This window comes from Solanum dulcamara, chromosome 11, assembly GCF_947179165.1.
Source record: "Solanum dulcamara chromosome 11, daSolDulc1.2, whole genome shotgun sequence".
Classification (NCBI taxonomy): Eukaryota; Viridiplantae; Streptophyta; class Magnoliopsida; order Solanales; family Solanaceae; genus Solanum; species Solanum dulcamara.
Window position 1 is genome coordinate 39,380,321 of NC_077247.1, and position 11,980 is coordinate 39,392,300.

At 30.9% G+C, this 11,980-nt stretch overlaps 1 pseudogene; it reads left to right on the forward strand.

Moving 5' to 3' along the window:
- Positions 1 to 8,855: 8,855 nt before the first annotated feature.
- Positions 8,856 to 9,750, forward strand: LOC129872031 (uncharacterized; annotated as a pseudogene).
- The last annotated feature ends 2,230 nt before the right edge of the window (positions 9,751 to 11,980 follow it).

Consider the following 11,980-nt stretch of genomic DNA (forward strand, 5'->3'; position numbering starts at 1 on the left):
CTTGCGGAGCCAAATGAGTGATGATTTTTTAGTGGTTATTTGGTGCCTTATTTAGAAAAAGATGTATTTGATAGTATTTCTAATGATGCTATTATTAAGATATTTCAAGATATGAAACCTTGTAGAATACAATTGTAATAGTGTATGTAGTTGCATTTCAATTGTAAATCAATGTTTTGATCGACTTATTCACGTGTTTGGTTTCTTAATCCCCTTCAAGGTGGTGTAATTATCACTATGTTTTGTAGTACATATCAAGATATAATAATTTCTATTGTTTAGGATGTTTTTGTATTGTTTTGAAGCCATTTTATGTCAATTTTGTTTTGTAGAGGTGTTTTTACTTTCAGTTGGTGTTTATTTTAAGTATTTTTAATATAAAAGTTTATGTTTCCTCTTCATTTGCACTTTCAAGAGCTGAAGAGAATTCAAAAGAAAATGAAAAACTTGTAGAAAGACTCTTGCTTCTTGCAAAATAGGTATATTTGACTCGACCCATTTATTTATGGATATAATTAGCGTGTTTAATTTTTGAACCCCCTTGATAAAATTTTTGTCTCCCCCCATGACATCATTACGAAATAATGTACCGAGTATGAAAGATAATAAACTATGAGCAGGTATCATAATATACTGAGAGTAATCAGATAAATGAATCAAGATTAAGATAAGCGTACTGACTTTCTCTTAAATATAAACACATCAAAAATAATAAAACAACAACCTAACTAAGCCCCGATAAGCTCGGCCAATACAAAAAGCAAATAAGACCAATTACCTAAGCCCCTATAAGTCCAAAAGGTTCAATTCAGTATATATACCCCTATCGGTAGTCCCCTAGCCCCGTAGGCAGTCATATATCCCTCTTAGACAATGATATAGCCCCGTAGGTGGCACGTAGCCCTCTTAGGTATCAATATAACATCACAGTCAATTCATAGTCCTTTTGGCAACAACATAGCCCCCTAGGCAACACATAGTCTTCTCAAGCGTCAATATAGCACCGTAGGCAACTCATAGCCCTCTTAGACAGCACTATGGTAGCCTTTTTAGGCATCAATATAGCTCCATAGGCAATACATAGCCTTCTTAGGCAAGATCACATTCATGTCGCTAACCACAATAGTCCCAAGAGCAACAATAACAATTCAATAGGTTAAAGTCGAGCAATTTAGCTATAAGCAACCTATACAAATAGCTTCCAAGTCATGCCCAACATAAGGCCTCTACTAACAGAATATGAATCCTTATAAGGGAGTTTTACAACAGCTAGGGCAGCCAACAACCAACAATCTTGGCTAAATATAACAATGCGCTATGGAGACATTCTGGGAAAAGGAAATAGCTTTAACATACGTTTTTCGATGAACTCATATGGCCTATTGACTTCTTTCCAAATTCCTCCCTAATACTACAACATGACATATTTACAAGCATCCCACTAATACAAGATACCACGACAATCAGACAAAAGATATGGATTATTGTCGCAAATTACTATTTGCGTCTTATCAAAGCTAGAAACAATAAAAGAAGAATCTTACCTTGATATTAAGCTCGTAATACACCTAGAACCCTCAATATATCACCAAAACCTTGCTTCCCCCACACCAAAGTGTGATACGCTATGAAATCGATAAAATAAATTATACCACGATAACGAGCTCAACGAGTAGAACAACTTCCGTGAAGGACTTAGGTCAAGAAAATTACTAACTTGAGTGATCCTAGAAATGAGGTTTTCTAATTTATTAATGAAAAATATGAAGAAAAAACGAAAAAGAAGATATATATAAAGTTACACCGACCTAGGGGCCCCGCTTCACCTGCCTACTCGTGCAATGTTACGAAAATGTGAATATCTCTCTATTCTTAAGTCTTATTGACAAACGGTTTAATACATTGGAAACTAGACTCGTAGATATTCGATATGATAGGTCATGGGCCCCATAACTTTTTATGCATGTATTGGGAGAAAGCCTCCGAGATACTTGACCCAAATTTCAGAGAATTCTCCATAAAAAACTTACGATAATTTTTGCCAACTTTTATTTTGCACCCCGCTAAACTTCAAAACTTAAGATATGCACCTTGAACACTTAAAATGTGACATACCACAAAATTTTAATTTATTAGTCACTCTCTTGTCTTGTCGCAAATATACGAGCTAATTTAGACATTTTGAAAAGTTGAGATGTTACAAAAATATACCTCCATAAGTGTAAATGATGTGAAAACTAAAAGGTGAGCTATTAAAATGGTTTAAGAGGATATTTTTGACATTTTAACTATTTTATATGGGATAAATTATCCCCAAATTATTATTTCAATCGAATGCAGGATAACTTCTCTTAGTAATAATTATTAATTTTGGAATAAATTATTTCAAACTTTATAACCAAACAATTTAAGGGATCGTTTGGTAGCTGGTTAGAATTATACACATATTAGTTATGCAGGGATTAATTATGCATGTATTAATTATAAAGGTATTAGTTATGCAGAGTGTAATTATATAGGTATTTATTATACATGATTTAATTATGTAGAAATTACAAAGTTCACAGGCTAAAAGAATCTATAAATTTTTAGAAGTGAAAAAAAAATCCACGTGAATTACTAATTTTTTACTGTTGAAAGAATCTAATAGTTTTCAAAAATGGAGAAAAAGTTCACATTGTTATGAAAATAAATTTAACTTGGCAAAATAATAAAGAAAAGAGAGTAAGACAATATAGAGAGAGTAGAAATAATTTTTCTTTTCGTGTGTATATTTTTGTTCTGCAACATCGCCTATATATAGGCAAAGAAGAAGACAATTTGTTGCCAATTTTGACAAATTGGCAAGTGGGCGGGTCCCATTTGGATGGTGACATCCATCACTTGCATAATAATCCCCCTTGGATGTCCACGGTACATAAAATTTTACAAGAAATAATATACATAGTAATTCTCAACTCCCATAGATGTTGTGCCTCGTTAAAAATCTTACTAGAAAAAATTCAGTGGGAAAAAACCTAGTGAAGGAAAAAGAGTACACAAATCTGGTAATACGCTTTGAGTGTTGCCTCATTAAAAACCTTACCAGAAAAACCCAGTGGGACAAAACCTTGGTTAAGAAAAAAAAAGTGCAGCGCGTATTTTACTCTCCCTGATAAAGACACCATTTAATAGCTCAAAGATGACGCATTTCAATCTTGTATCTCAATTTCTCAAAGGTTGAAGTTGTCAATGCCTTAGTAAATATATCTGCTAAATTATCACTTGAGCGAACTTGTTGAACATCTATTTCACCTTTCTTTGAAGATCATGGGTAAAGAAGAATTTTGGTGAAATATGTTTTGTTCTGTCTCCTTTGATGTATCCTCCTTTTAATTGAGCTATACATGCAGCATTATCTTCATACAATATTATTGGAGCGTCTCTTTTCAAAGAAAGACCACATGTTTCTTGAATGTGTTGAGTTATTGATCTTAACCAAACACATTCTCGACTTGTTTCATGAATGACTATTATCTCTGCATGATTTGAAGAAGTGGCAACTATAGTTTGCTTTGTTGAACGCCATGATATAGATGTACCACCACATGTAAATAAATAGCCTGTCTGCGATCGACCCTTATGGGGATCAGACAAATATCCCGCATCTGCGTAACCAATCAATTGTGACGGAGATTCATTCGAGTAAAACAATCCCATATCAATGGTCCCTTGGAGGTATCTGAATATATATATTTAATTCCATTCCAGTATCTTCGCGTTGGGGAAGAACTAAATTTTTCTAACAAGTTTACTGAGAAAGCTATATCTGATCTAGAATTATTGGCAAGATACATTAATGCACCAATTGCACTAAGATATGGTATTTCAGCACCAACAAGTTCTTTATCATTATCATGAGATCGAAATGAATCTTTATTAATATCAAGAGATTTCACAACCATTGGGGGACTCAGTGGGTATGCTTTATCCATGTAAAATCTCCTTAAAATATTTTTTTGTATATGTTGATTGATGGACAAATATCTCATTTGTAAAATGTTCAATTTGTAGACCAAGAAATTTTTTTATCTTTCTGAGGTCTTTCATTTCGAACTCTTTTTTCAAATATTTTACTGTCTTTGAAAATTCTTTCGGAGTTTTAATAATATTCAAATCATCAACATATACTGCTATTATGACAAATTCAGATCCAGACCTTTTTATAAAGACACAAGGGCAAATTGGATCATTTTTATATCCTTCTTTTAGCAAGTATTCGCTAAGACGATTGTACTGCATTCGCACTGATTGTTTCAGCCCATATAAAGATTTTTGAAGTTTTATTGAATAATTTTCTCGAGAATCTTTATATATTTCAGGCATTTTAAATCCTTCAGAAATTTTCATAAAAATATCGTTATCTAGAGAACCATATAAATAGGCTGTAACAACATCCATCAGATGCATGACAATTTTTTTATGAACTGTCAGATTTATAAGATACCTGAAAGTGATTGCATCCACCACAGGAGAATATGTTTCCATATAATCAATGCCGGATCTTTGCGAAAATCCTTGTGCCACAAGCCGTGCTTTATATCTAACGACTTCATTTTTCTCATTTCTTTTTCGCACAAAGATCCATTTGTACCCCACTGATTTTATACCTTCAGGCGTTCGGACTATCGGTCCGAAAATTTCGCATTTTTAAGCGAAGCTAATTCAACTTGAATTGCATCTTTCATTTTGGCAAATCATTCCTCTGTCTACATTCATCGACAGATTTTGGTTCAAGATCCTCATTTTGTTGCATTATTTCCATAGCAACATTATAGGCAAAATTATTGTCGATAATTACATTATTTCGGTTCCATATTTTTCCTGATGAGACATAATTTATCGAAATTTTTTAATCATTTTCAGGCGTCTTAACCTCTTCCAAGGTTTTATCAATTGTTAGGTCTCCTCGCTCATCTTGAGCAGGTTCTTTCATATCATGACTATCTTGATTATTTTCTCCTCTTTTTTTTCGAGGATTTTTATTTTTGGAACCGATTGGTCTACCACGTTTTAAATGTGGTTTAGACTCATTTGCATTATTTAATTATCCTACTGGGACATCAACTAGAATTGGAGCATTAGCAGCTGGGATATGAGATTTAGTAACTCTTGATAGGTCAGTGAATGCATCTGATAGTTGATTTGCAATATTTTGCAAATGAATTATCTTTTGAACTTCATGTTCACATTTATTTGTACGAAGATCTAAATGAGATAGCGATAATGCATTCCAATCTATTTCCTTTTTCAGCTGCTTATTTTCTCCCCCTAATGATGGGTATACTGATTCATTAAAATGACAATCAGCAAATCTTGCGGTGAATAAATCTCTAGTCATAGATTCCAAATATTTTATGATAGAAGGAGATTCATACCCAACATATATCCTCAATCTTCTTTGGAATCCCATCTTTGTGCGTTGTGGTGGATCAATCGGAACATATACTGCACACCCAAATATTCTAAGATAGGAAATGTTCGGCTCCTAACCAAAAGTCAATTGCAATTGGGAGGCTTTATGATAACTTGTGGGTCTGATCCGTACAAGACTTGCTGCATGCAAAATAACATGACCCCATAATGAAATGGGAAGTTTTGTTTTAATAAGCATTGGTCTCACAATTAATTGGAGACGTTTAATCAATGATTCCGCTAGACCATTTTGAGTATGAACATGAGCAACCGGATGCTCAATTATTATTTCAGTGGACAAACAATAATCATTAAATGCCTGAGATGTGAACTCACCGGCATTATCAAGACGAATTGTCTTTATTGCATAATCTGGAAATTGTACTCTTAACTTGATTATTTAAGCAAGTAATCTCGCAAATGTCATATTACGAGTTGATAATAAGCACACATGTGACCATCTTGTAGATGCATCTATTAAAACCATATAATATTTAAATGGTCCATATGACGGGTGAATGGACCCATATATATCACACTGTATACGTTCCAAAAATGTTGGAGATTCAATTTCCACTTTGATTACTGATGGTCTAGTAATCAATTTGCCTTGAGAACATGCAGCACAAGAGAATTCTTTAAATTGAAGAATCTTTTGGCTCTTCAAAGAGTGTTCATGTGAACTCTCAATTATTTTGCGCATCATATTAGAAGCGGGATGACCCAACTGGTCATGCCAAATAATAAAATCATTTGAGTTAGTAAACTTTTGATTTACTATGGCATGTGTTTCAACCATGCTAATACTTGTGAAGTATAACCGGATGAAAGAGCGGGTAACTTTTCAAGTATAAACTTTTTGTCCGACATCATTGTAGTAATATAAAGATATTCGTTCTTTTCATCATTTGTAGTCTCAATATGATAACCATTTTGACGAATGTCTTTGAAAATTAATAAATTTCTTTGAGACTTACTACAATATAATGCTTCATTAATTGTTAAATTTTTCCCCAACAAGTACAACTTTAGCTTTTCTGGATCCTTCAATTAATCTTGTACTATCAGATATTGTATTAATATTAGCTTCTTTCATAATCAAATAAGAGAAATATTTCTTATCCCTTAAAATAGTGTGTGTTGTGGCACTATCAATAAGACACATATCATCATAATTGATTTTGGATCCAACTAATGACTGGAGAATTTCCATATTCTTCATAAATAAAAAGAGATACATTATAAGAATGTGAAAAACTAACAACATAAAAACTTTAAGAAATTGCACTGCTTTAAGAAACATTTTAACGAAGTACATCATAATATTAAACATAATAAGAAAACAATAACTATTTTATAAGATTTATCCCCCGTTAGATGATCAATTCTTCAATCAATATTCATAAAGTCTTCAGCTTCCAAATGAGTAATATTTGGTAGATCTCTGAAATCAACATCTTTATAAGCAATATTTGCCTCAATATTTTCATGTTTATTTGAGGGGGTTGCTTCATCATCATCATTTCGAAAATTCAAGTGTGCCTCCACATTATTATCTCTTCTTTTGAGAGGCTTGATAAAGTTTTACAAAATGATCGGACGTACGACATTCACGTGCTCAATGACCCTTCATACCATACCGGTGGAAAATATTGAATTTACCTCTGGAAGGATTATTTTGAGGAACTTTATTGTTCTCATGTCTATTTCCATCATGATGACGATAATTGTTTCATCCTCTACCACGTCCTCGTCCACGTCCACGTCCATGACCACGGCCATGGCCGCGATAATTATTTTGTCTTGATTCAGACTGATTATATGTTGCTACAACATTCGCTTCAGGAAATAGAACAGATCTAGTGGGACGGGCTTCATGATTTTTCATCAACAAAGTGTTATTTTGCTCAGCCACAAGTAAGCATGTAATTAATTCAGAATACTTCTTAAATCATTTTTCACGATATTATTGTTGTAACAACACATTTGAAGCGTGAAAAGTAGACAGAGTTTTCTCAAGTAAGTCATCATCAGTAATAGAATTTCCACATAATTTTAACATGGAACTTACCTTATGGATGACAGAATTATACCATGTCACAGTTTTAAAATCTTAAAAGCGAAGGTGAATTCAGTCATATCGGGCTTTTAATAACACCGTAAGTTTTAGGTGGTGATACCGATCCTTCAAATTAGTCCATAATTCAAGAGGGTCTTTCACAGTTAAATATTCAGTTTTTAATCCTTCATGAATATGATGACGGAGAAAAATCATGGCATTTGCTTTATCTTGACTTGATGCGTTATTAGTTTGTTTAATAGTATCACCAAGACCTTTAGCGTCAAGGTGAATTTCACCATCAAGGATCCATGATAAATAATTTTTTTCAGAAATTTCAAGTGCCACAAATTCAAGTTTTGATAAATTTGACATGATAAAACTGGGATAGAAATTAATTCTAGAAATAGAAAAGACAACTAAAATAAAATTTCTTTAGTAGATATATTTGATATAGAAGTTAATTTTCTGGAGAAAATTAAAGCTTCGTGCTGATATCGTGTTATGAAAATAAATTTAACTTGGCAAAATAATAAAGGAAAGAGAGTAAGACAATATAGAAAGAGTAGAAATAATTTTTCTTTTCGTCTATATGTTTCTGTTCAACATCGCTTATATATAGGCAAAGAAGAAGGTAATTTATTGCCAATTTTGACAAATTGGCAAGTGGGCGGGTCCCATTTGGATGGTGACATCCATCACTTGCATAATACACATGTAATAGTTTTTTTAATTTTTACAAGTGTTAAAGAAGTTCACGTGTTCAAGTAGTAATTTATAAAAATATTTCACTTTGAAATCTTTATGACAGTCTAAATTGCTATTAGACGCACAATTTTTCAATCATTGCGCGTCTAATTTTTTTACACCCGCAAATTTCTTATTTATATCCGACCTTTCTTCTTTCAAATTACTTCAAATTTTTATTCATGTTTTGGATATCCACTTTCTCCATCTATCAGATTCTAATTTTTTCAGTGAAGTCCTCAAATTGAGGTATGTTTTAATTTATTTTATTTTCTTTTTAAAATTTAAATATTAGTTATTAATTATTATTTTATTATTAAAATATTTTCTTTAAATAATTGTATTAATATTAACAAATTTTTTGATTTTTTTTACATAGATATGCATCATTCATAGATGTACGTACTTCCTAGTCCAACGGCGTATGATGTATTAAAAATCCAAGCTAATTATCCTTCTGAAGTAATTTAGAATGATAGCTTAAAAGGTTAGAAAAAATATTTATATGCACGTTGTAGTGATACTAAATTTTGGCAACATATAAAGTGTTGTTCATTACATTCTTGCATTCATCAATAATTTGAACTTTGTGGGTTTAAAGAAATTATTGACGTAGGATTTGTGCCTTATGATTTTGCACTAACTTCTACATTAATTGAGAGGCGGCGTCCAGAAATGCATACCTTTCACCATGCGAACTGGCGAGACTATTATTACTTTGCGGGATGTAAAAAATTTGTTCAAAATAATTATAGATGGTAGTCCTATAATTTTAAAACAACGCTGAAGATTTAAGAATTTTGGATAGACAACAGATGATGATTGATTTGACGGAATGGTTGTCCGATAAAGATTGTTTTTCTAGTGTAAATAGAATGTCTTTATCTAAATCAGTCGAATATATTAACGGTTTGAATGATATTATCAATGATTCAATTGAGAATAAAGTGCAACAGAGAGTTAAATTATATCTATTATGATTATGCGGTGGGATAATATTTTTCAGATAAATTTAATAATAATATTGATTTGAACTTTTTAATTGACATGCAAAATTTAAACGTAATGTCAACATAAGCATGAGGAGCAATCGCAGCATCATATCTATATAATTGTTTATGTCGTGCATCATTGAAATCATCAAACGATGTCTGTGGAATTTATTTTTAGTGCAGGTATGTAAATATTTCTTTTTATGTTTTAGTAGTCCGCACTATTTAATTTTATCATGTTTTAAAAATTGTTAGATTTTATTTATTGTAAATTTATTTATGGGAGTGTATTATTCCACTTTAATATATATCACCGTTTCCTCAAAGGACCGATTGATCTGAGGTCCTAACTGCATTTGCACGTAAATGGGTTCGAGATAGAATCTATCAAAATGACATACAAAATATAATTGATGTCGTTAGGAAGGTACTAGATAACCTAGTTGAAGACCAAATATTAATTTGAACATATTTTTTTTTATATTATTACATTTTTAAAATTATTCTATTGTATTACATCAAATCATATGATGTTATAGTAAGATTTTTTTATTCAGTGAGATTCTCACGTATTCACGTGATGTTTTTTTTTTATTATAGAATATATAGGTACATAGTTGTTAATATTTTTGTTTTTTTAGTAATGTTAGCTATTTTTTTGTTTTAATTAATATACAAACCTATTTTTAAAATATATTTTCGTCAAAATGGTTAATAATCATTTTACTTATCTTTTCTTTCATAGTTTATTTGACAGTCTTAGTCAGAAGATGTTAGTAATAGATTGTCTAAATGGCGTCGGTTATGACGATCTGTTTGGATGGAACATGTGTCATTTATCTGTGGAATTTATCGTGAGCTGTACATGATTGATCATGTTGTTAGACAATTTTATTTGCTGTCTTCAACATATTTCTAGATCGTGCACTCATTTTGATGAAAATTATTTTAAGCATGATAAACGAATCAAAATAACACAAGAAAATATAAATTAATTTAACTACAGGCCTCAGTTTTATTAATATATTTCAGCTTTAGTCTATAAGTGTTCCCATATATAATGCACGTAGTTAAATTCATCTATATTCTCTTATTTTATTTTAATTCATTTATCACACTTAAAATAATTTTCGTACAAGTGAGTGCACGATTCAAAAATATGTTGAAAATTGCTGAACTATCTGACAACACCATAAATCATGTGTCATTCACGATAAATTCACAAATGAGTGGCATATGTGTCATCCAAATAGATCGTCCTAACCGACACCACTCACCGACACCACTCAAGTAATCCATTAATTACTTCTTCTAAATAGGGCTCTAAATAAACTATATAAAAAAAAGATAAATAAAATAATTATTAACATTTTGATGAAAATATAAAAAATAAATAATAGGTATTTATATTAATTAAAACAAACAAAAAAATAGTAATAGCTAACATTCACACTAAAAAGACAAAAATAATAATAACTATGTACTACCTATATATTCTATAATTAAAAAATATAACGTGAATATGTGAGAATCTTACTAAATAAAAAAAACTTACGATAGTGTCATATGATTTGATGTAATAGAACAGAATAATCTTAGAATGTAATAATATACAAAAATTATATGTTTAAATACATGGTCACCAGTTACGTTATATCTAATACATTCTTAATTACATTAATTATATTGTGTGCGTCATTTTGACGAATTCTACCTCGAGTTCATTTACGTGCAAGTGCAGTTGGTGTCTCAGGTTGGATGGTCTTTAAATCGTTAATATACTCGATTAATTTGGATACATACATCCTACTTACATCTGAACAATAATTTATGTTGAGCAACCATCATGTCAATTTAAACATCATCTGTTGTCTACCCAAAATTTCTAAATTTTTAGCGCCATTAATTTATAGGACTACTATCAATAACCATTCCAAACAAAATTTTCACATCCTGTAAAATAATGGTAGCCTCGCCAATTTGCATGTGAAAGGTATGCGTTTCTGGACACCACCTCTCAATTAATGCAGAAATTAGTCGAAAGTCATAAGGCATGAATACATCAATAATTTCCTTAAACCCACAATTGACAAATGCAAGGACGTAATGAATGACGCTTTATATGTTTTCAAAATTCAGTATCACTATGACGTGTATATAAACAACTTTCCTCTCCTCTTAAGCTACCATTCTAAATTACTTAAAACGAAGATTAGCTTGAATTTTTACTATATTATACTTCGAGGGATCAAGATATACGTACATATGTGAAGAATGCATATTTATATAAAAATATTATCAGAAAAATTATTAATATTAATACAATTATTTTAAAAAAATATATTTTAATAATATAATAATAATTAATAATTAATTCTTAAACTTTAAAATAAAATAAATTAAAACATACCTCGAATTAAAGATGCACTGGAAAAATAAAACTTTTGATAGATGGAGAAAGTTGATATTCAAAACATGAGTAAACGTTTAAAGTAATTTGAAAGAAGAAAGGTCGGATATAAATAAGGAAATTACAGATGGGACAATGATTGAAAAATCACGCGGCGACTGTCATCAATATTTCAAGTGTTATTTCTGTCAATTATTACTTGAACACGTGAACTTCTTCTATACATGTGGAAATTAAAAGAAAAATTACATGTGAATTTTTTCTCCACTTTTTAAAATTATTAGATTTTTTCAACAGTAAAAAAATATGATAATTCGT